The sequence below is a fragment of the Bufo gargarizans genome, chromosome 6, assembly GCF_014858855.1.
Source record: "Bufo gargarizans isolate SCDJY-AF-19 chromosome 6, ASM1485885v1, whole genome shotgun sequence".
Lineage (NCBI taxonomy): Eukaryota > Metazoa > Chordata > Amphibia > Anura > Bufonidae > Bufo > Bufo gargarizans.
Window position 1 is genome coordinate 13,099,465 of NC_058085.1, and position 25,463 is coordinate 13,124,927.

General features: G+C 45.3%; 3 non-coding genes and 4 pseudogenes across 3 annotated transcripts; all 7 read left to right on the top strand.

The window, feature by feature from the left end:
- The first annotated feature begins 7,023 nt into the window (after positions 1 to 7,023).
- LOC122942969 lies at positions 7,024 to 7,212 on the top strand. The gene has a single exon (XR_006390803.1). It is a non-coding gene; the product is annotated as a U2 spliceosomal RNA (small nuclear RNA).
- Positions 7,213 to 12,104: 4,892 nt separating this feature from the next.
- Positions 12,105 to 12,310, top strand: LOC122942670 (annotated as a pseudogene).
- A 1,078-nt stretch (positions 12,311 to 13,388) lies between these two features.
- Positions 13,389 to 13,525, top strand: LOC122942888 (annotated as a pseudogene).
- A 1,396-nt stretch (positions 13,526 to 14,921) lies between these two features.
- Positions 14,922 to 15,103, top strand: LOC122942817. The gene has a single exon (XR_006390729.1). It is a non-coding gene; the product is annotated as a U2 spliceosomal RNA (small nuclear RNA).
- A 1,100-nt stretch (positions 15,104 to 16,203) lies between these two features.
- Positions 16,204 to 16,340, top strand: LOC122942910 (annotated as a pseudogene).
- A 1,396-nt stretch (positions 16,341 to 17,736) lies between these two features.
- Positions 17,737 to 17,918, top strand: LOC122942818. The gene has a single exon (XR_006390730.1). It is a non-coding gene; the product is annotated as a U2 spliceosomal RNA (small nuclear RNA).
- Positions 17,919 to 24,409: 6,491 nt separating this feature from the next.
- On the top strand, positions 24,410 to 24,617 carry LOC122942724 (annotated as a pseudogene).
- The last annotated feature ends 846 nt before the right edge of the window (positions 24,618 to 25,463 follow it).

Here is a 25,463-nt window from a genome sequence, read left to right on the forward strand (position 1 = left end):
TCCTCGGACTCTCTGTTGCCTCCTGAATACGAGGAGTACCGGGATGTATTCGATAAGGTGCGTGCGGTTGCCCTACCTCCGCACCGCCCATACGATTGTGCCATAGAGTTACAATCTGGTGCCGTTCCTCCTCGTGGCAAAGTCTATCCACTGTCGGTAGCGGAGAATGAGGCCATGGAGGAGTACGTGAGGGAGGCGCTTTCACGCGGACACATTCGCAAATCCTCGTCCCCGGCAGGGGCTGGATTTTTCTTTGTGAAAAAGAAGGGCGGTGAGTTGAGGCCTTGCATCGATTACAGGGGTCTCAATCGCATCACGATCAAGAACGCTTACCCGATACCCTTGATTTCCGAGCTGTTCGATCGCCTCAAAGGGGCCACGGTCTTTACCAAACTCGACCTGAGGGCGGCATATAACCTGGTAAGGATCAAGGCGGGCGATGAGTGGAAGACCACGTTTAACACCAGGACCGGTCATTATGAATCCTTGGTTATGCCCTTTGGGTTGTGCAATGCGCCCGCAGTCTTCCAGGAATTCATCAACGATGTTTTCCGTGACCTGTTGCAGCAGTGTGTGGTGGTCTATTTGGATGACATCTTGGTATATTCTGAATCCATGGAGGCCCACATTCTGGATGTCAGACGAGTGTTGCAACGGTTACGAGAGAACAAGCTGTTCGGTAAGCTTGAGAAATGCGAATTTCAACGATCCCAGGTAACCTTCTTAGGTTACATCATTTCCGCTGAGGGGTTCTCCATGGATCCTGAGAAGGTTTTGGCTGTCTTACAGTGGCCCCAGCCCAGTGGTCTTCGTGCCCTGCAGCGCTTTTTGGGCTTCGCCAATTATTATCGGAAGTTCATCAGGGACTTTTCCATGCTAGCCAAGCCTCTCACGGATCTGACCAGGAAGGGCAGTAATCCCCAGGTCTGGCCGCTCGAGGCCATCCGAGCTTTTGAGGCTCTAAAGTCCGCCTTTGTGTCGGCTCCGATTCTGTCGCATCCCAACCCTGGGTTGCCTTTTGTCCTCGAGGTGGACGCGTCTGAGACGGGAGTAGGCGCCCTTCTGTCTCAGCGTAGAACACCAGAGGGTCCTCTGCTTCCTTGTGGGTTTTACTCCCGGAAACTGTCTTCCGCGGAGTGCAACTATCAGATTGGTGACAGGGAGTTATTGGCCATCGTGCAGGCCCTTAAAGAATGGAGGCACTTGCTCGAGGGCTCGGTGGTTCCGGTTCTCATCCTGACGGACCACAAGAATCTGACCTACCTCTCTGAGGCCAAGAGATTGACACCACGTCAGGCCAGATGGGCTCTGTTCTTGTCACGTTTTAATTACGTGGTCTCCTACCTACCCGGTTCCAAGAACATCAGAGCGGATGCCTTATCACGGCAGTACTCCGAGCTGTCCGGGGAGGAGTCGATTCCGACTTCGGTCATACCTCCGAATCAGATCCTGGCCGCCATTCGCACCAGCCTGACCTCTCCCCTGGGTGAGCAGATTTTGGCGGCTCAATCTGGTGCTCCCTCTGGGAGACCCAACGGCAGATGTTTTGTGCCTGAGGAGTTGCGCACTCGGTTGTTGCGAACCTACCATAACTCCAAGGCCGCGGGGCATCCTGGAAAGAATCAGCTGTCATGGGCTGTTTCACGTCTGTTCTGGTGGCCTTCTCTACGTTCCGACATCGCCGCATATGTAGCGGCATGCTCCGTTTGTGCCCAGAGTAAATCCCCTCGGCACCGTCCGTTGGGCCTTTTGCAACCCATAGCCACCGGGGAGCGTCCATGGTCACACCTGGGGATGGATTTCATTGTGGACCTCCCTGCATCCCGAGGCCATACGGTCATTCTCATGATTGTGGATCGGTTTTCCAAAATGTGCCACTGTGTTCCTCTCAAGAAGTTACCCTCTGCACGAGAGTTGGCCACGATTTTTGCCAGGGAGGTCTTCCGGTTGCACGGTTTGCCCAAGGAGATTGTGTCGGATCGGGGGAGTCAGTTTGTGTCCAGGTTCTGGCGCTCCTTTTGCTCCCAGTTGGGGATTCATCTCTCTTTCTCCTCGGCCTACCACCCTCAGTCCAATGGGGCCGCAGAACGATCCAATCAGGCCTTGGAGCAATTCCTTCGTTGCTATGTCTCCGATCACCAAGACAATTGGGTTGACCTCCTGCGTTGGGCTGAGTTTGACAGGAACACGGCGGTGAACTCTTCCTCTGGGACGTCTCCCTTCATGGCCAATTATGGGTTCCAACCTGCCGTGTTACCGGAGGTATTTTCTCCCCAGGATATTCCGGCTGTGGAGGATCACCTTTCCGTCCTACGTGCTTCTTGGGTACAGATCCAGAGGTCCCTTGAGGTCTCTGCGCACCGCCAGAGACTCCAGGCTGATCGCAGACGAGCGCCCGCTCCTTCCTACCAGGTCGGAGACCGCGTATGGTTGTCCACCCGCAACCTCAACCTTCGAGTGCCCACTCCCAAGCTGGCGCCTCGCTTTGTTGGTCCCTTCCGAGTGCTTCGCAGGGTAAACCCGGTAGCCTATGCCCTTGCGCTTCCTCCTGGCATGCGGATCTCCAACGTGTTTCATGTCTCCCTGTTGAAGCCACTGGTGTGTAATCGTTTCACTTCCTCGGTTCCTCGGCCTCGTCCGGTCCAAGTGGGCAATCGTGAGGAGTATGAGGTGAGCAATATCCTGGACTCACGCCTGGTCCGCGGTCGGGTGCAGTTTTTGGTCCATTGGCGTGGTTATTGTCCAGAGGAGCGTTCCTGGGTTCCCTCCGCAGATGTCCATGCTCCTGCCTTGCTCCGAGCCTTCCACGCACGCTTCCCTCAGAAACCGTTCTTTACTCCGCGGAGGAGGGGCCCTTGAGGGGGAGGTACTGTCATGGTCTTACCTTCTTGCTGTTCTCCTTCGTTTGACATGTGCTGGCGGCCATCTTGGTTTCTGGGTTTCTTGCAGCCTCCCACCCTGCGGCTTCTCCTTCCCACTGGGAGGAGCTGGATGCCTAGCTCATATACATAGGAGGTCTGTGGCTTCAGTTCCTTGCTTGGTCCTCCTTTGTTCACATGCTTCTAAGACTGCTGCTGCTTCTGGTTCCTGATCCTGGCTTCGTCTGACTACCCTGCTGGTTCCTGATCCAGGCTTCGTCTGACTACCCTGCTGGTTCCTGATCCAGGCTTCGTCTGACTACCCTTCTGGTTCCTGACCTCTGGCTTCGCAAGACCCTGCTTCGGTTTAGCCATCCGTTTGGACTTTTGCCTCACAGCTTGATTTTCAATAAAGCCTTCTTATTTCCACTTATCTCTTGTTGTACGTCTGGTTCATGGTTCCATGACACCGCCGACCCGATACAGCTACAGATCACTCTAGAAGAGATCGTAGCCAGCTTTGCGCTGCTGCAGGGGCAGGGACAGGTTCAGACGTCAGACGGTACTAACCTTTCTTACTGCACAGGTTGCCAACGTGTTTATGTTGCAGGAGTGTTCTTTGCCCCCCTCTAGGTCACACAACCATCTGGCCAGGGAGTGGTCCCACGGCCCCTCCTACTGGTCCGGCGGTGGCGACTGCAAGTCGGCCGGGGTTGCCATCCTCCTTAGGGGAAACGCACTCACACTTGACTCCGTCCAGGAGCTCGTCTGCGGCAGACTACTTGTTGTAGACGGCTCCTGGGCGGGAGAGCCGGTTAGGCTCATCAACGTGTACGCCTCCCCTGACAAGAATGAGCGACTGGAGCTTTTCCAGGCCCTCCGACTGCAACTCGCTACCACCAAGACCGTAGTGATGGCCGGGGATTTCAACTGCCCGATCGAAGAGGACGGAAGAAGCTCCAGCACTACAAGCAGGCTCGACGTCACTTCCAAGCTGCTCATCGAGATGGTGACCGAAGCATCCTTACAGGACGTTGTGGGATCCATGGGGAAAGGCTCCATTAACTATACGTGGTGCCGACCCAATGGCTCGCTCCGTTCTAGGATAGACTTTGTGTTCACCTCTCGGGCAGTCAGGCTGTGTAGGCACTCTATGGTCCCTTGCTTCTTCTCCGATCACAGGGCCATTCAGGTCCAGTGTACCCTAGGCACCGGGTTCCCCCCCGGCCGAGGGTCCTGGAAACTGAACTGCGCCCTGCTGAATCGCGAGGACGTGCTTGCGGAACTTAGAGAGGTCTACACGGCCTGGCGGAATGTCAAATGCTTGTTTCAACGGACTAGCGACTTGTGGGAGTATGTTAAAATCCAGTTTTGTTGTTTCTTTCAGGATAAGCAACAACATCAGGCGTTTGAGAAGAAGAAGGCCTTCAGAGCACTGCAACGTGAGTTGCGGTCCCTGCAAGACCTTCACCGCTGCGGCTGGAAGGTTAGAGAGGAGCTGGAGGAAGCCAAAAAGAGCCTGAAAAGGCACTTTGAGGAGGAATCCAGGCAAATCGTCTTCCGTTCCAAAGTGGAAAACCTGGAGAAGGGTGAGAAGTGTAACTCGTTCTTTTTCAGAAAACTCCACGCCGGCCACGAGTTCCTGAACGAACTCCGAGACAAAGACGGCAACATACGTTCGGGGAAGGAGGAAATAATGGGAGTGGTCACAGACTTCTACAGCAACCTCTACTCCCTGAAGAACACCAACCAGAAGGCCGCCGATAAATTCCTGTCAGGTATCACTAACCATCTTGATCCGGCAGGTGCGGAGGCCATGGATGACCCTCTGACGGTGGGGGAGGTGCTCTCTGCCGCTAGATCCTTTAGGTCCGGCAGGACCCCGGGCAGTGACGGCCTCCCAGCAGAGCTCTATGTAGCGCTGGGGGACCTGATCTGTCTGGACCTGTTGGAACTCTATGAGGAGATGGTGGTGGAGGGTACAATGCCCCCATCCCTGAGGGAAGGAATGATCACGATCCTGTATAAGCGGAAGGGGGAGAGATGTGACCTGAAAAACTGGCGTCCCATCTCTCTCCTGAACGTGGACTACAAGATCCTCGCCAAGGTACTGGCCAACCGGCTGAAGGTCGTCATCGGCGGAATCGTCCACCCGGTCCAGACCTGCGGCATACCCGGCCGCAGGATCGCAGACACCCTCGCTCTTGTGAGAGACACGGTGCACTACATCCAGGACCGCCGTGTCCATGCCGCCCTGGTCAGCCTGGACTAGGAGAAGGCATTCGACCGGGTCTCTCATAAGTTTATGGGCAAGGCTCTGCGCAGGCTAGGTCTAGGCAGGAGGTTCTGTTCTTTTGTTGACCTAATGTACCTTGGTATTTGCAGCACGGTGTTGGTGAACGGTTGGAAGACTGACCCCTTCCCGGTCCTCTCTGGGGTCATGCAGGGCTGCCCTCTTTCACCTCTTCTTTTTGTTTGCGTTATAGAATCTTTCGCGGAGGCTATCTGACAGAATGGAGAGATCAGAGGGATCACCGCACCGGGACCAGGACACTACGAGGCCAAGTGCTCGCTGTACATGGACGACGTGACCGTCTTCTGCGCTGACAGGCGTTCGGTGACTGCACTCGTCCAGACCTGCGAGGAGTTCGGACAAGCTTCAGGGGCCAAAGTCAACTGCGGCAAGTCAGAGGCCATGCTCTTCGGGGACTGGCAACTGGCTTCATCTGCCTTCTTTCCATTCAACATCAAATCAGACTTCATCAAAATCCTTGGAGTCTGGTTTGGGAAGGAAGGCGCAGCCCTCAAGTCTTGGGAAGAACGCTTGGCCAAGGTGAATCAAAGAATTGGACTGTGGAGCCTCAGACTCCTCACGATCGAAGGGAAAGCACTCGTCCTGCGTAATGAAGTTTTGCCTGTGCTACAGTACACCGCACAGGCATGGCCCCCTCTTGCCACCGTTTCCAGGGCCATCACCAGGACAGTCTTTTGCTTCATCTAGGGATCTAAAATGGGCAGAGTGAAGCGAGCCATCATGTACCAAGAGCCCCGCAAGGGCGGAAAGGGCATACCGGACCTGCCCACTTTACTGCAGATCGCCTTTGTTTGTGACAGCGTTCGCCGGACTCTGAGAACTGCCAACGGCTCAGCGGGCAAGGCTATGTCTCGCTTTTTCCTCCTGCCTCTCTGGAGGGGCATGGGCTGGGACAAGTGGGACAGCTCCATCCCTTACAACTGGCACGCTCCCTGGTTCTACGGGGACGTCGTCAGGTTTGTGAGGGAACACCAGCTGGAGGGCCTCAAACCCGACTTGTGGAAGCCAAAAACTATCCACAAGCTCATCAGAGCAAAGGACGTGGTGGAGTCAATTCCAGGGATCCAGGACGACACCGTAGAGACAGTTTGGACTAATGTGTCGTCAGACAGGTTAAGCAACGGGCACAAGGACTTGTCATGGATGGCCATCCAGGGAGGACTGCCAATTCGGTCATTCATGCACGCCCGCAACCTGAGCAAAACCCGGCACTGCCCCAGATGCCCATTCAAGGAGGAAACATCGTATCACTTGTTTCGGGAGTGCCCCTTTGCTCAGGGCCTGTTGGACGCCCTGGAACTTGAACTCAAAGACTCTGTACCCAGGAACAGCCTGCAATACACTTCGGTGCTGTATGGACTATTTCCTGGGATTCACACTATTGGAGCCATCCAGGAGGCCTGGCGCCTTATGAACTGTGTTAAGGACGCTTTATGGCTTGCTAGGAATTGGCTCGTACTGAGGAGGGAGAACATGTCCGTCCTTGACTGCCGCAGACTTATCCACAGTCTGCTGCGGGATTACAACATCTCCAAGGACGTCGAAGAAGAAGAGGACAGAACCCCTCTCCTTCCCCCCCACTCCCTCCGTGTGGTTTTTATGTCAATAAAGCTTCGGGCAAGTGACTTCCCCCTCCCTACCCCCTTCTTCCCACCCCCCACACCCATATCACTGTCTGAATGCTTGTTGAAAGGTTTATTGTGATTGAATAGGTATTATAGTGTAGCATTCATTGAGATGTATAGTGTAGGTTAGCTTGTGCTTCACATAACAATGACATGCTCGCAAAGACGAATACTTGTAATTTATTGAGTGCTGTGCTGCGTCACAGCACCAAAGTATGTATGTAAGATGACTGATTGTAATAAAGACGTTTCAATCAAAAAATCTGTTCTTATCAGTTTAATATCTGATACGTCCCCTATCTGGGGACCATATATTAAATGGATTTTTCGAACAGGGAGATGGAAAAAGAGCTTGCTCTGTCCACTCCACGCATTGACCTGGTATTGCAGTACCTCCAGGACCGGTGCACCCCTTCTAATCTGGTATCAAAAAACATCGCTTCTCGGCCTTTTGGCAAGATCTTTCTTGCCAGAGGTAAAGCCCCATCATGCCCTTGGCCTTACAGCATCGCCTCCTGGAGGCTTAAGCTGTATGCTGCTATTGGGGGTAGATGTTTGGCTTCTTGCTGGAGTTGCGATCATGAGGATCGAGCAAGCGGAGACCGGGACGCCACGGGTCAAACATGGATTTTCCATCTACGTTGAAGAGGACAAGAGGGACCATTTCACGACGCCTTATTTGGTACACGAAGTGCTGTTTAAAATCCTGAAGGTACGCCGAGACGACATCTACTGCCTGCAAGACCCCAGGGGGGTAAGTACACCTTGGTCTTAGACTCTGCTGGGGCTTGTCAGGACTTATACTCTTCCTTAAAACAGAATGAGACTAATCCTGCTTTGGACGGCTTAACTTTTACCTTACTCTATAGTAATGATGTCCATTTGGTGGTGCTAATGTACAACCCCTATGTGTCAAGACATCTTATAGAGTTATTTTTGGCACGTTATTGTATGAATGTTGTTTTTTCCCATGAAGTCAAGAACTCTGAAGGTCTATGGACCGGGAAATACAAATTTTTCGTTCGGTTCCATGTGGGTCCGGATGGTTTCCGATATCCTCTCAGGAACTTTGCGATTGGAAGGGATGCAGGGATTCTCTTTTTCCCTGGTGCCGGGTGGTTTTACCGTAAATGTAGAGTGTATGGTCATTCTGAGCAAGGGTGTACTGAGACTCGCCTGTGGTGTAAAAGGTGTGGAGAGTCTGGTCATTTGGCTGGCTCATGTGGTAAACTGTCTGTATGTAATCTGTGTGGAAGAGAGGGTCACAGATTCATGAATTGCCCTGCAAGATCGCAGGCACGTTCTTATGCAGACGTCTTGAGAAGAGATCCTGTAAGACCTACCCAAAATGTAGTGGAGAACCCTGAACCACAGGTTGGGGGTGATGGGGAGCAGGATGCTGAAAATGAGGTGGAGGAGATGGTACAAGAAGCAGAGGAAAGGCAGGGAGAGGAGTCTGACGTCATGGACATCTCTGCCGGGGATGCCTTGCTACAACTCTTCGAGCCTCCGGCTGAATTGAGAGATGAGGGTGGAGGAGAGGGCTCTCTCTCTACATCCCCCGTTATCAATTTCTTTGAAGCGGATGCAACTCCAGAGGAAGCAGGTGGACAGGGTGATTTCACATCCACACCAACAAGGTCTGCAGATGAAGATGGTGGGGCGGCCCCCAAAAGGCAGAAGATCATTTTTTCATCAGGAGACGTGAGTGAAGCCAGCCCTGTAAGAGTGGGTATGTATCCTGAACCCAAAATCCCGGATCACGTGGCTTTTTTAGGGGACGGGGGCTACGGCGGAGGCTTCCCAGATCCAGGAGGGATAGGTTGAAGAAAATATGGGGGATCGGAAACTATGTCCGGGATAAAGTCCTTACATGGCGACCTGTCTTACATTTGATACATTATCCCTGAATGTGAGATCTTTAAAATCTAAAGCCAAAAGAATTGCTTTGTTTGATTTTTTAAAAACTCAGAAAGCTGACATTATTGCTCTACAGGAGTGTGGAATAACAGACTCTGCTGTTGAGAAAGACTGGACTGATGGCGCTTCTGTTTGGTCAGGATCTGTATCAAACAGAAATGATGGGGTGGGGATTTTACTAAAAAATAAGGAGCTTAGTTTTGATAGCTATACGGTGGTGGAGGTAGGCAGGTGTGTGGTAGCTATAGTTAAATATAGGAGGTGGAAGATGCGTGTTGTGAATGTGTATGGATCAGTTAAAAAGGAAGAGAGATTGGATTTGTTGGAGAAATTATGTGTGTTTTTGTCTGGGAAGATACCCACAATTCTTTTGGGCGATTTCAATTGTGTAATTGAGGGTGAAAGAAAGGATGTGACTGGGGGTAAGCTAAGTAAGATTATTGTAGATTTTTCCTTTTTAGATGTATGGGTAAGTCAAATTTAGTCACCTATAAATCAGATAGAGGGAATTTTTCTTCAAGGATAGACTTTGTATTCTTGAACAATGGTCTGAAGTGTTCCGATTGGATACAAAAGGATGTTGTCTTCTCAGACCATATGATGTTGTTGTGTAGAGTGGAAACGGATATTGGAAAAGATTATGGGTGGGGTATATGGAAACTGAATGTAAGTTTGTTGGAAGGTGAAGTTATTTTAAATGCTTTTGAGAAAGAGTATAAGAAATGGAGAGAAAGGAAATGTGTGTATAGTGATGTGTTAAGTTGGTGGGAATGGGTGAAGGTTAAAATTAAATATTTCTTTAAAAGATGGGGATATAAAAAGGTGAGGATGTTGAGGAATGAATATAATGAATTAAATTTAAGGTATGAATGGTTATTAAAACTGAGGGGATTAGGGGTGGAGGTTGATGATTTACTGGATGAGGTAAGAATGTTGAGAAAGAGAATTATTGAGGAGAAAGGAAAACAAATTATTTATAGGTCTAAAGTAGAGTGTTTGGAAAAGAATGAGAAATGCACCAGATTCTTTTTTAAGAAAATGTGTGGGAAAAAAACAAGTATGGATACTATCGTGAATGAGAAAGGAGAATGTGTTACTGGTATAAATGTAATGAATGAGGTGGTGGATTTTTATAAAAAATTGTTTTCTGAGAAATGGATTGATAGAAGTTTAATGGATGATGTGTTGAGATTTTTGAATTGTACACTTAATGAGGAGGAATGTGAAATTATGAGTAGTGATATTGTGATTGATGAAATAAAAGCGGCTGTTATGGGAAGCAAGAAAAATAAGACGCCTGGAATGGATGGGATTCCTGTAGATGTATATGCGAAAGCTTGGGATTGGATGGGTGGAGATCTGCTGGATGTCTGTAAATTTATGTGGAAAAATGGGATACTGAGTCAGAGTATGAAAGAAGGTATGGTTGTTCTTATACATAAAAAGAATGATAAGAAGAAGCTTGAGAATTGGAGACCTATTTCCCTGTTAAATGCGGATTATAAAATATTTACTAAATTGTTGGCAGGAAGAATGAGAAGAGTGATAGGGAGTATTGTGGGTGAAGATCAAGTTTGTGCGGTGCCGGGGAGATGTATGTTTGATAATTTAGTTTTGTTACGTGATCTAATTGAAGATAGTTTGAGTAGGAAAATGAAATGTATGGTTTTTTTGGTAGACTTTGAGAAAGCTTTTGATAGAGTTGCACATGAATTTATGTTTATAGTTTTGCAGAGGATGGGTTTTCCGAATGTGTTTTTGAAATGTGTGGAATGTTTATATAAAGATGCTAGGAGTAGATTTTTGGTGAATGGAAGATTGAGTGAAAAAATTTTTATCAAATCAGGAGTGAGACAAGGATTCCCGATGTCTCCTATGCTTTTTATTTGTGTGATTGAGGTTTTGTTATGTCTTATGAGGAAAGATAAGGTTATGAGTGGTTTATTGATTCCGGGGAGTATGGGTAAAACTGTTAAGGTATATGGATGATATAGTTATTTTAAGTGATAATCTGGCTGCAATAAGAAGGGGAAGATTGTGTCTTGATTTGTTTTGTGGTGCGTCTGTTTTTTTAGTGAATTGGGGTAAGTGTATTTTCAAATGTTTTGGTGATAAGGATGTTAGATTTGAAGATGTGAGGAATGAACTAGGAGCTGTGAAAGTGTTGGGGGTATGGTTTAATGAGGATTTGCAAGGAAATGAAAGTTGAGATGAATGTGGTAAGAAAATTGAGAAAAAGTTAAACTTTTGGAGGATGAGAGATCTTACCTTTACTGGTAAAATTTTGATAACCAAGACTGTTGTCTTGCCAATCATGTTGTTTATTTTTTGTGTATACCCTGCAAACAAGGGGAAGCTGATGCGTGTTGAGAAAATGATTTTTACTTTTCTTTGGAATAGCCGTATGGAAAGATTGAAGAGAGAATATGTGTATAAGTTGATCGAGAATGGTGGGTTAGGGATTGTGAAAATGCAATGGTATTTAGGTGTTAATTATATTAAAATGTTTGATTGTTTAGTAGCTAAAAATAGTAAGAGTGCATGTATGATAAGGTATACTTCTGGATGGATGTTGTATGGTTTAAAGTGGGTTGCAAGAGATGCAAGTGTTCCGGTTGCATTTAAATGTCCTGTATGGTATATGTTCATTGAATGTTTTATCAAGGAGAATGATTTGTGGGCTTGCAATATGAATGGTTTTAAGGATAAGAAGCTTGTTTTGAGTAAGATGCGGCAGAATGAAATTCCGTGTGATATTTTGAATCTAAGAGTGGATGTTGCAAGTAAGTTATGGAAGAATTTCTTGATAAAAGGTGTGACAAATAGACAGAAAGGGATTGCTTGGATGACTTATCATAACATTTTACCGGTGCGAGAAGTGCAAAAGAGAAGAGAGTTGATAAGATCTGAATTATGTCCAAGAAGAAGTTGTGGTGAAAGTGAGTCTGTTAAGCATTTAATGTGGGAGTGTGAATATGTTAAAGAAGTGTGGAGGAAACTTGGAGGCTTGATTAAAGAATTAACAGGTGTTGTCTTTGTTGATGAAAGATGTGCGATGTTTGGATTAGGTGCTTCTGGGAAATCAAATTTGAGGATGATGTGGTTTATAGTAATGTGCGTTATGGAAACCTTATGGGATGTACGAAGCTTGATTGTTTTTAAGAGGAAAGAAATATCTGAGGTTTATTGTGTTAATTTAATTTTAGCTAGATTGTATGTTATTTATGTTTGGGATATCAAGAAGATTGGGACGGATGCGGAGGGGGTTTGGAAGCACAAGAAGTGGAGGTTTCTGGTGTGAGATGGTGTTGCAATAATAAAGAAAACAAATATGAAAATAAAAGAAACCTATGATGATTTGATTGAGGCAACTTGAAAGTAAATATGATGGTGTTTTTACGTTGCTAAAATTGAACCTGAGGTTAAAAAATAAATAAAAATCTGTTCTTATCAGTTTAATATCTGATACGTCCCCTATCTGGGGACCATATATTAAATGGATTTTTCGAACAGGGAGATGGAAAAAGAGCTTGCTCTGTCCACTCCACGCATTGACCTGGTATTGCAGTACCTCCAGGACCGGTGCACCCCTTCTAATCTGGTATCAAAAAACAGAATGAAATTGAGTGATGGATGTCAAGGATCCTTCCAGCAAGCAAGTGGAAAGTTGCTGTGTCCTGCCTCAGCAGTCCTGCACTTCAGCTTCTCCTTCCTCTGTCAGGGTTTTGCTGTGCTGCTTTCTGCATCCCTGTTGCTGCTAGATTTAGCCTATCAATCTCTTAATTGCATCACCTGTGTGTGGGTTTGTTCCAGCACCAAGCAACCCAGCCAGCCAGTCACCTCTCCGCACAGTCCAAATCCAATTAAGATTGATGGCTTAATTGTTGTGTTAATTGGCTTATCACCTGAATGAAGTGTTTGGATATCACCTGAATGCAGTTTTTGGACCTCCACTCCGTGCACCTCTCTTTTGATTTGGGCCTGTTGTGCACACCTGGGCAGTCTGCTGAGTTGTTCCTTAGAATTGACCCTTTTGTAGCAAGTTGGCTTGATGTAACCAATTTTGTTTTTTCTAGTGCTTTATTAAACAAGTAAAGTTTGTTTGCCTGTGTCTCCCTCTTGTGGATCCATTAAACTGGATGACTGTGTAGGCTAAAATGTAGTCCAGCACTTCCTATATATCAGCAATAGCTGGACCTGCCTTGTCTTGCCAATGGACGGAACACTGCACGTGTCACAAGAGGCCTGTCAGGTCAGAGGTCAAGTAAGGTCAGGTCACTGGATGACATCACAAGGGCTCTGACGGAACACTCAACAATGGGGCCGTGACATCACAATGAACAATGCATAGATACCTTTTTTTTTTTTTTTTTTCTCTCACTTACTACTCTCCATTGACTTCTTATCGGTCATTCTGCTTGGCGCGCTTTGGCACCAGGAATTTCGTGCGAAGAAAAGGCGTGACCAAAAGTGGTGGGTGGAGCTATGCAGATCCGAAAAACACGAAGTGGGGCATGCTGTTGATTTCAGAGCGTAGGACGCACGTTTTCCCTGGTTTGTGAGAGAAAGAAGCCTCCCGGACTGTGTTTGGGGCTGAGGCCTATAGACTGTTGCCTTGAGAAGTGCTCTGCGTTTGCGAATAGCGGCCCCGTTGTCGAGGCCGAGCGGGTTATCGCTTCTCGGCCTTTTGGCTAAGATCAAGTGTAGTATCGAGAGGTGCTGCGCTGTGTCTTAGCCAGAGGTGCTCCGGGTACCCTGACCTTGGGGGAAGGCAGTAGTTGATAGCTGCTGCTGGACCCCTTGCTGCTATTGGAGGGAAGGCTTAGTCCCGGAGCAACGGGAAGCGATCACCTGGCACTTTTTAAGTGTCGTGGTTGTGACTCGCTTGGCCATTTGGAGTCGCTCAGAAAGCACTATGGAGGCTATTGCGGAATACGCAAGAACTCGGAATGCTGTCCATTTTATTACACAGGAGGACTTGGAGTTTCTGGTAAAGGACCTGATCTTGGGTCTTTTTCAGATGAAGCACGAATGGATCCTGACGATAATGGATTATCCAAAGAGAGGTTACTATGACGTAACATTTGCTGGAAGAGAAAACTATCAGTTTTTTTTGGACATTTTGGAGAAAGAGAAGAATCACCCAAAGATGGCTAAAGTAAAGGTAATACCCCATTTTGTGGAGAATGAAAAGCTTCTTATTGTTAAGATGTATCCACCATATGTCTCAGAGGAAGAAATTATTGGATTTTTGGAGAATTATTGTGCTAAAGTAACAAGTAAGGGGAAAATTTTGAACGCCTTTAAAATATGGACTGGTAAATGGAGATTCTTGTGTGAAATGAAGAAATGTAAGAAAAAATCGGATGAGTTTATGTTACCACCCGCAAGATTTAAGATTGCTGGTGCAACCGGTGATCTTTTTTTTGCAGGGATGCAGATCTTTTGTAAAAATTGCAAAGAATATGGACATGAAAAAGAGACTTGTGTTAAAGAAATTTGTACCAGATGTTTACAGGAGGGACATAGATATACAGAATGCACACAAGGGAGGAAATGTAATTTATGTAAGAAGATAGGACACTTTGCTAGAGAGTGCCCTGGGAAGGCACAAAAGCAAACAGAAGACAAAACACAAAAGCAAGCAGAAGATAAGGCACAAAAGCAAGCAGAAGATATGGTACAAAAGCAAATAGAAGATTTGGGCTTAGATATGTCAACTTCAGAAGAAATGAGTGAGGCTGAGAAAGCACATGGGGAATTTGAGTTAACAGAAGAGTTTAAAACGTTTATACCAAAGTTGATGAAAACCTATCCTGGTAAAAAGTTAAGTCTTGCTCGGAATAAGATGCTGGAAGTGTATATAGAGGAACCGAAGGCCTTTGAGAGCTTTGAGATTCAGAAATGCATTGTGGATGCAGTAGAAAACAGAATTGATATGACAATGGAAGAACTCACTAAGCTACAAGATGCTTTGTTGATTTCTTTATTTAAATTTGGTAAAACAATCTTGGTTTAAAAGAAAATGAAAGTTTTTTTGTGTTATGTTATGTTATGTTTGTCTTTCATGTTAAATTTGTAATTATTTTTTTACAGAAAACAAATAAGGAAAACATAATTAAAAATTAAAAAAAACTGTTGATTCGGATGATGAGACGCAATACATATTTGGTTTAATATAAATATGTGGCGTCTTCTGACGCTATAAACTTAAAAAGAAAAAAAATAATAAAAAAAAATCTGTTCTTATCAGTTTAATATCTGATCCTATCTGGGGACCATATATTAAATGGATTTTTCGAACAGGGAGATGGAAAAAGAGCTTGCTCTGTCCACTCCACGCATTGACCTGGTATTGCAGTACCTCCAGGACCGGTGCACCCCTTCTAATATGGTATAAAAAACAGAATGAAATTGAGTGATGGATGTCAAGGATCCTTCCAGCAAGCAAGTGGAAAGTTGCTGTGTCCTGCCTCAGCAGTCCTGCACTTCAGCTTCTCCTTCCTCTGTCAGGGCTGTGCTGTGTTTTGCTGTGCTGCTTTCTGCATCCCTGGTGCTGCTGCCTCTAGCCTGTCAATCTCTTAATTGCATCACCTGTGTGTGGGTTTGTTCCAGCACCAAGCAACCCAGCCAGCCAGTCACCTCTCCTCACAGTCCAAATCCAATTAAGATTGATGGCTTAATTGTTGTGTTAATTGGCTTATCACCTGAATGAATGAAGTGTTTGGATATCACCTGAATGAAGTGTTTGGACCTCCACTCACGTCCGCACCTCTGGTTTTGATTTGGGCCTGTTGTGCACACCTGGGCAGTCTGCTGAGTTGTTCCTTAGAATTGACCCTTTTGTAGCAAGTTGGCTTGATGTAACCAATTTTGCTTTTCCTAGTGCTTTATTAAATAAGTAAAGTTTGTTTGCCTGTGTCTCCCTCTTGTGGATCCATTTAAACTGGTGACTGTGTAGGCTAAAATGTAGTCCAGCACTTCCTATGTATCAGCAACTAGCTGGGACCTACCTTGTCTTGCCAATGGACGGAACACTGCACGTGTCACAAGAGGCCTGTCAGGTCAGAGGTCAAGTAAGGTCAGGTCAGTGGATGACATCACAAGGGCTCTGATGGAACACTCAACAATGGGGCCAGTGACATCACAATCAACAATGCCCTATATACCTTTTTTTTTTTTTTTTTTCTCTCACTACTACTCTCCATTGCACTTCCTTATCATTTCATTCTGCTTGGCGCTTTTGGCACCAGGAATTTCGTGCGAAGAAAAGGCGTGACCAAAAGTGGTGGGTGGAGCTATGCAGATCCGAAAAACACGAAGTGGGGCATGCTGTTGATTTCAGAGCGTAGGACGCACGTTTTCCCTGGTTTGTGAGAGAAAGAAGCCTCCCGGACTGTGTTTGGGGCTGAGGCCTATAGACTGTTGCCTTGAGAAGTGCTCTGCGTTTGCGAATAGCGGCCCCGTTGTCGAGGCCGAGCGGGTTATCGCTTCTCGGCCTTTTGGCTAAGATCAAGTGTAGTATCGAGAGGTGCTGCGCTGTGTCTTAGCCAGAGGTGCTCCGGGTACCCTGACCTTGGGGGAAGGCAGTAGTTGATAGCTGCTACTGGACCCCTTGCTGCTATTGGAGGGAAGGCTTAGTCCCGGAGCAACGGGAAGCGATCACCTGGCACTTTTTAAGTGTCGTGGTTGTGACTCGCTTGGCCATTTGGAGTCGCTCAGAAAGCACTATGGAGGCTATTGCGGAATACGCAAGAACTCGGAATGCTGTCCATTTTATTACACAGGAGGACTTGGAGTTTCTGGTAAAGGACCTGATCTTGGGTCTTTTTCAGATGAGGCACGAGTGGATCCTGACGATAATGGATTATCCAAAGAGAGGTTACTATGACGTAACATTTGCTGGAAGAGAAAACTATCAGTTTTTTTTGGACATTTTGGAGAAAGAGAAGAATCACCCAAAGATGGCTAAAGTAAAGGTAATACCCCATTTTGTGGAGAATGAAAAGCTTCTTATTGTTAAGATGTATCCACCATATGTCTCAGAGGAAGAGATTATTGGATTTTTGGAGAATTATTGTGCTAAAGTAACAAGTAAGGGGAAAATTTTGAACGCCTTTAAAATATGGACTGGTAAATGGAGATTCTTGTGTGAAATGAAGAAATGTAAGAAAAAATCGGATGAGTTTATGTTACCACCCGCAAGATTTAAGATTGCTGGTGCAACCGGTGATCTTTTTTTTGCAGGGATGCAGATCTTTTGTAAAAATTGCAAAGAATATGGACATGAAAAAGAGACTTGTGTTAAAGAAATTTGTACCAGATGTTTACAGGAGGGACATAGATATACAGAGTGTACACAAGGAAGAAAATGTAATTCTTGTAAGAAAATAGGGCACTTTGCTAGAGAGTGCCCTGGGAAGGCACAAAAGCAAACAGAAGACAAAACACAAAAGCAAGCAGAAGATAAGGCACAAAAGCAAGCAGAAGATATGGTACAAAAGCAAATAGAAGATTTGGGCTTAGATATGTCAACTTCAGAAGAAATGAGTGAGGCTGAGAAAGCACATGGGGAATTTGAGTTAACAGAAGAGTTTAAAACGTTTATACCAAAGTTGATGAAAACCTATCCTGGTAAAAAGTTAAGTCTTGCTCGGAATAAGATGCTGGAAGTGTATATAGAGGAACCGAAGGCCTTTGAGAGCTTTGAGATTCAGAAATGGATTGTGGATGCAGTAGAAAACAGAATTGATATGACAATGGAAGAACTCACTAAGCTACAAGATGCTTTGTTGATTTCTTTATTTAAATTTGGTAAAACAATCTTGGTTTAAAAGAAAATGAAAGTTTTTTTGTGTTATGTTATGTTATGTTTGTCTTTCATGTTAAATTTGTAATTATTTTTTTACAGAAAACAAATAAGGAAAACATAATTAAAAATTAAAAAAAACTGTTGATTCGGATGATGAGACGCAATACATATTTGGTTTAATATAAATATGTGGCGTCTTCTGACGCTATAAACTTAAAAAGAAAAAAAATAATAAAAAAAAATCTGTTCTTATCAGTTTAATATCTGATCCTATCTGGGGACCATATATTAAATGGATTTTTCGAACAGGGAGATGGAAAAAGAGCTTGCTCTGTCCACTCCACGCATTGACCTGGTATTGCAGTACCTCCAGGACCGGTGCACCCCTTCTAATCTGGTATGAAAAAACAGAATGAAATTGAGTGATGGATGTCAAGGATCCTTCCAGCAAGCAAGTGGAAAGTTGCTGTGTCCTGCCTCAGCAGTCCTGCACTTCAGTTTCTCCTTCCTCTGTCAGGGTTTTGCTGTGCTGCTTTCTGCATCCCTGGTGCTGCTGCATCTAGCCTGTCAATCTCTTAATTGCATCACCTGTGTGTGGGTTTGTTCCAGCACCAAGCAACCCAGCCAGCCAGTCACCTCTCCTCACAGTCCAAATCCAATTAAGATTGATGGCTTAATTGTTGTGTTAATTGGCTTATCACCTGAATGAAGTGTTTGGATATCACCTGAATGCAGTTTTTGGACCTCTACTCCGTGCACCTCTGTTTTTATTTGGGCCTGTTGTGCACACCTGGGCAGTCTGCTAAGTTGTTCCTTAGAATTGACCCTTTTGTAGCAAGTTTGCTTGATGTAACCAATTTGCTTTTCTAGTGCTTTATTAAACAAGTAAAGTTTGTTTGCCTGTGTCTCCCTCTTGTGGATCCATTAAACTGGATGACTGTGTAGGCTAAAATGTTGTCCAGCACTTCCTATGTATCAGCAATAGCTGGACCTGCCTTGTCTTGCCAATGGACGGAACACTGCACGTGTCACAAGAAGCCTGTCAGGTCAGAGGTCAAGTAAGGTCAGGTCACTGGATGACATCACAATGAACAATGCATAGATACCTTTTTTTTTTTCTCTCACTTACTTCTCTCCATTGACTTCTTATCGGTCATTCTGCTTGGCGCGCTTTGGCACCAGGAATTTCGTGCAAAGAAAAGGCGTGACCAAAAGTGGTGGGTGGAGCTATGCAGTTCCGAAAAACACGAAGTGGAGCATGCTGTTGATTTCAGAGCGTAGGACGCACGTTTTCCCTGGTTTGTGAGAGAAAGAAGCCTCCCGGACTGTGTTTGGGGCTGAGGCCTATAGACTGTTGCCTTGAGAAGTGCTCTGCGTTTGCGAATAGCGGCCCCGTTGTCGAGGCCGAGCGGGTTATTGCTTCTCGGCCTTTTGGCTACGATCGAGGCATGTCCAGACGTAGCCAAGGCTGAGGGTCGGGAAGGCGATCAACATGGGAGTGAAGATTCGCTCTGCAGAGGCCGGAGATTTCCGGGTCAAAAATGGATTTCGGATCGATATCGAGGAGGAGAAGAGAGGAATTTTCACGCTGGAATATTTGGTCAAGGAGGTGCTGTTCAAACGACTTCATGTGAGTAAAGACGATATTTTGTGCTTGCAAGACCCAAGGAAAGGATCTTTTACTCTGGTTTTTAACAATGCTCCTGCTTGTCATAATCTATTGGTGTTCCTGAGGGGATACGAGAAGGATCCTGTGTTTGATGGGGTGACTTTCACCTTGCTGTATAATGACGATGTACCACTGGTAGTCTTTATGCATAACCCTTATGTTCCCTTGGAAAACATTGCTGCCTTCTTGAGCAGATACTGTGAGCAAATACGGTTTTCCCACAAGGTTCAGAATCTGGAAGGAATCTGGACAGGGAAGTGCAAGTTTTTTGTTAAATTTAAGGGGGATGTGACAAGCCCGGGTGGTTTATGTTATCCACCACTAACTTTTGCCATTGGAAGGGATAAAGGTTACCTATTTTTTCCTGGCAACCCACTTTTTTGCAGAAGATGTAGAACCTTTGGACACGTGATGGACCAATGTGCAGCAGCTGCTGTTAGATGTATAAAGTGTAATAAGGACGGGCATGTGTCCAGGGTGTGCCCAAATGACCCGGTGTGTAATGTGTGTGGGCAGGAGGGGCACCTCTTCAGAGCTTGTCCTCTGAATACTAGATCTATGCCTAAAACTTACTCAGAGGCAGCTAGAACATGGACTCCGGTTCCGGAAAGGTATAGTGCACAGAGTAGTGATGCCAATAAAAGCGTTGGAGGCGAGGAGGGTCCTGTGGAGGAAGGAGGCGGTGATAAGGGAGAAATGGAGGTTTCTTTACCTGTGGTGGACTTGGTATTGCCATCAGACGTGATTATTGGGCTGCAAGGAGACGGAGAGATGGATACTTCTTTGTCCAGGTCTCCAGAGATGCCGTGGAATGAAGAACAAGTGGGAGGAGAGGAGGAGGATCAGGGAGGTTCATCAAAACTAATAAGAGAGCCAGAGGAGTCGGGTTTGGACTTGTCTATCAAAAGACCTAGGATGGAGTCCCCTTTGAGTGAAGGGGCTAGTCCTAGAGATATGTATCCAGGCTCTGACAGAGCTAATGAACATTCTTTTTTGGATGATGTTATGTCTCAGGGCTTTGCGTGTGATTACCCCCTTCCAGGTGAAGAAGGCTGAGCAAGTGATGGGGAGTGGAAAATTATTCCCTTAAAAAGTTTCAATCATGAGGGACAAGGCTCGCTACAACGTTCTATCTTTGAACGTTCGGCTTCTTAAGTCTAAAGCGAGAAGGACATCCATTTTTGAGTTTCTAAAAAAACAGTCTGTGGATATAATATGTGTGCAAGAATGCGGAATAGATGAAGTGATAGATAAGGATAAATGGGTGTATGGGGAATCATTATGGTCAGGATCAAGTGAAAATAGGAATTCGGGTATAGGTATTTTGTTAAAAAATAATAGTATGTGTGTGTGGATTCTTATACTATAGTGGAAGCTGGGAGATGTATGTTGGCAGTGATTAAGTGTAAAGAATGGAAATTTAGAGTTATTAATGTTTATGGGTCAACGAAGAAAGAGGAACGGGTGAGTCTGTTGAAAAAGCTGAATGTGTTTTTGGTTGGGAGAATGGATACAATAATGGTGGGTGACTTTAATTGTGTGTTAGAGGGTGAGAAAAAAGATGTGTCAGGATGTATGTTAGGTAAACTAATTAGTGATTTCTCTTTTTTAGATGCAGCTGAATCCATGATGGGGAGACCACCACCATGTACTTATAAATCAGAGGCAGGGGGCATTGAATCTAGGATAGATTTTGTTTTTTTATCAAAAAATATAAAATGCATTAATTTTTTGCAGGAGGATGTATGCTTCTCGGATCATATGTGTTTAAGGTGTTGTGTGGAAGGGAATGTTGAAAGTGTTTATGGGAGAGGATTGTGGAAGTTAAATGTTAAATTACTGGATGATGAGAATGTAATGAAATATTTTAGGATTGAATATATGAAATGGAGGAGGAGGAAGGAGGAATGTGAGGATGTGTTAGAATGGTGGGACTGGGTGAAAAAGAGAATAAAAGTTTTTTTCAGGAAATGGGGTTATAAGAAAGCAAGGTTACTGAGGAATGAATATACAGTCATGTGAAAAAATTAGGACACCCTTTGAAAGCATGTGGTTTTTTGTAACATTTTTAATAAAAGGTTATTTCATCTCCGTTTCAACAATACAGAGAGATTAAAGTAATCCAACTAAACAAAGAAAACTGAAGAAAAGTCTTTTCAAGATCTTCTGTAAATGTCATTCTACAAAAATGCCTATTCTAACTGAGGAAAAAGATAGGACACCCTTGCCCCTAATAGCGAGTGTTACCTCCTTTGGCTGAAATAACTGCAGTGAGACGGTTCTTGTAGCCATCTACCAGTCTTCGACATCGGTCTGAGGAAATTTTACCCCACTCCTCAATGCAGAACTTTTTCAGCTGTGAGATGTTTGAGGGGTTTCTTGCACGTACAGCCCTTTTCAAGTCACCCCACAGCATCTCAATGGGATTCAAATCTGGACTTTGACTTGGCCATTCCAGGACTCTCCATTTCTTCTTTTTCAGCCAATCTTTGGTTGATTTACTAGTATGTTTTGGGTCATTGTCATGTTGCATGGTCCAGTTCCGCTTCAGCTTTAATTTTCTAACTGATGGTCTCACATGTTCTTCAAGCACCTTCTGATACACAGTAGAATTCATCGTGGATTCTATGATGGTGAGCTGACCAGGTCCTGCTGCAGCAAAGCAGCCCCAAACCATGACACTTCCACCTCCATGCTTCACAGTTGGTATGAGGTTCTTTTCTTGGAATGCTGTGTTTGGTTTACGCCAAACATGTCCTCTGCTGTTGTGTCCAAATAATTCAATTTTGGACTCATCTGTCCAAAGAACATTATTCCAGAAGTCCTGGTCTTTGTCAACTTTATCTCTGGCAAATGTCAGTCTGGCCTCGATGTTTCTCTTGGAAAGCAAAGGTTTCCTCCTTGCACACCTCCCATGCAAGTTAAACTTGTACAGTCTCTTTCTGATTGTAGAGGCATGTACTTCTACATCAACAGTATATCACCTGAATGCAGTTTTTGGACCTCCACTCCGTGCACCTCTCTTTTGATTTGGGCCTGTTGTGCACACCTCGGCAGTCTGCTGAGTTGTTCCTTAGAATTGACCCTTTTGTAGCAAGTTGGCTTGATGTAACCAATTTTGTTTTCCTAGTGCTTTATTAAACAAGTAAAGTTTGTCTGCCTGTGTCTCCCTCTTGTGGATCCATTAAACTGGATGACTGTGTAGGCTAAAATGTAGTCCAGCACTTCCTATGTATCAGCAATAGCTGGACCTGCCTTGTCTTGCCAATGGACGGAACACTGCACGTGTCACAAGAGGCCTGTCAGGTCAGAGGTCAAGTAAGGTCAGGTCACTGGATGACATCACAAGGGCTCTGACGGAACACTCAACAATGGGGCCGTGACATCACAATGAACAATGCATAGATACCTTTTTTTTTTTTTTTTTCCTCTCACTTGCTACTCTCCATTGACTTCTTATCGGTCATTCTGCTTGGCGCGCTTTGGCACCAGGAATTTTGTGCGAAGAAAAGGCGTGACCAAAAGTGGTGGGTGGAGCTATGCAGATCCGAAAAACACGAAGTGGAGCATGCTGTTGATTTCAGAGTGTAGGACGCACGTTTTCCCTGGTTTGTGAGAGAAAGAAGCCTCCCGGACTGTGTTTGGGGCTGAGGCCTATAGACTGTTGCCTTGAGAAGTGCTCTGCATTTGCGAATAGCGGCCCCGTTGTCGAGGCCGAGCGGGTTATCGCTTCTCGGCCTTTTGGCTAAGATCAAGTGTAGGGATACATTGGGTCTTGGTCAGAAGGTGCCTGGGGTACCCGGCTGCTCGGCCTGGGGGGATCGTCTCGAGTGCATAGCTCAGACTTCACCCCCCTGCTGCTATTGGGCAGCTGGCTTAGTCCCCAGGCAACGAGAGGCAATCACCCTACCTGCCTACTACTTCGGTGGTTGGTGAGGGATTAAAGTTCCTGTGGCGTACTGGTCGAGAGGATGGCTGAGATGGATATTCAGAGTCCTGACCCTGGAGAGGTTCCTGATTACCAGAAAATCAGAAATGGAGTTCGCTTTTTGTTGATGGATCCAGAGAAGAGAGAGAGAGGACTAACTTTTCTCGTGGAGGAGATCCTGTACCGTTTGATCAATGTCCGGAGAGAGCTCGTTCTGTCTATGTTGGAGTTCCCGAGATGTGGTTTATATGATGTGGTATTTGCCACTGAGGATATCTGCACGACGGTGGTAAAGAAACTGGAACAAGTCGGTCTAGATCCTGTTTTACATGGAGTTAAAGTCCTGGTACATTACCCAAGGAAAGAAAGACTGGTGACAGTGCGGATGTTTAGTCCGTACGTGTCAGAAGAGGACATTTATAGTTTCCTGCAGAGGTATTGTGAAAAAGTGACCCCAAATGGGAAGATTTATAATAAGTTCGGTATTTGGACTACAAAGTGGAAGTTTTTTGTTAAATTTTTGGAAAATACCAGGGGGGAAATTGTTTTACCACCTGGAAAGTTTAAAATTGGTACTGTAAACGGAGAATTGTTTTTTAATGAAATGCCTTCTTTTTGTAGGAATTGTAAAAAGTACGGTAATTTGAAAGATGAATGTACTGATCTGTGGTGTGCAAATTGTGAGGAGATAGGACATTTAGCTGAGACTTGTAAAAAAGCTAGAAAATGTAATTTGTGTGGGCAAGTAAGGGCACACTTATTCCTCTTGTACACAAAAAAAAGAAGAGGGAAGGAGGAAGGAAGCAGGAGAGAAAGAGGAAGGGAGGAAAAGGAAGGAAACAGAGGTAAAAGAGGAGAGTAAAATAGTGACAAAAAAGAGCAACTAAAGGGAAAGAGAGTTTAGATGAGAAGAAGAAAGAGGAATTAGAAGAAGCAAGGATATTAGAAGAAAGGAAGTTTCAAATGGTAACATGGGATATAACTGAGGAAGAAAAAAAGAGATTAGAACATAGAAGTATTATGTCGGTTAAAGTAGCAAAAATAAAAAAGTTAGGACCAAATCCATACACTACCTTACGGGGGGAGGTATTGGATGCAGTCAAGAAAGATAAAAAAGCCTTTTTTGAGTATTACAATGTCAGTCCGTTTGATCAAGTATTCAAAATTAAAAATAGCTGGGATGTTGAAAAGCTTATGTGTTATGTGTATGCAAAACATATGGAGAAATATGATAATTTCTGAAAAGTAATAATTTTTGTTTCATTTTATTTGTATGTATAAATATATTTTTTTTAATAAAAATGTGCTTTCCCTGAATAAGGGATGCCAACTAAAAATCTGTTCTTATCAGTTTAATATCTGATACGTCCCCTATCTGGGGACCATATATTAAATGGATTTTTCGAACAGGGAGATGAAAAAAAGAGCTTGCTCTGTCCACTCCACGCATTGACCTGGTATTTCAGTACCTCCAGGACCGGTGCACCCCTTCTAATTTGGTATGAAAAAACAGAATGAAATTGAGTGATGGTTGTCAAGGATCCTTCCAGCAAGCAAGTGGAAAGTTGCTGTGTCCTGCCTCAGCAGTCCTGCACTTCAGCTTCTCCTTCCTCTGTCAGGGTTTTGCTGTGCTGCTTTCTGCATCCCTGGTGCTGCTGCTGCATCTAGCCTGTCAATCTCTTAATTGCATCACCTGTGTGTGGGCTTGTTCCAGCACCAAGCAACCCAGCCAGCCAGTCACCTCTCCTCACAGTCCAAATCCAATTAAGATTGATGGCTTAATTGTTGTGTTAATTGGCTTATCACCTGAATGAAGTGTTTGGATATCACCTGAATGCAGTTTTTGGACCTCCACTCCGTGCACCTCTCTTTTGATTTGGGCCTGTTGTGCACACCTGGGCAGTCTGCTGAGTTGTTCCTTAGAATTGACCCTTTTGTAGCAAGTTGGCTTGATGTAACCAATTTTGTTTTCCTAGTGCTTTATTAAATAAGTCAAGTTTGTTTGCCTGTGTCTCCCTCTTGTGGATTTATTACACTGGGTGACTTCTATGTAGGCTAAAATGTAGTCCAGCACTTCCTATGTATCAGCAATAGCTGGACCTGCCTTGTCTTGCCAATGGACGGAACACTGCACGTGTCACAAGAGGCCTGTCAGGTCAGAGGTAGGGATGAGCGAACTCGAACTGTATAGTTCGGGTTCGTACCGAATTTTGGGGTGTCCGTGACACGGACCCGAACCCGGACATTTTCGTAAAAGTCTGGGTTCGGGTTCGGTGTTCGTCGCTTTCTTGGCGCTTTTTGAAAGCAGCCAATCAACAAGCGTCATACTATTTGCCC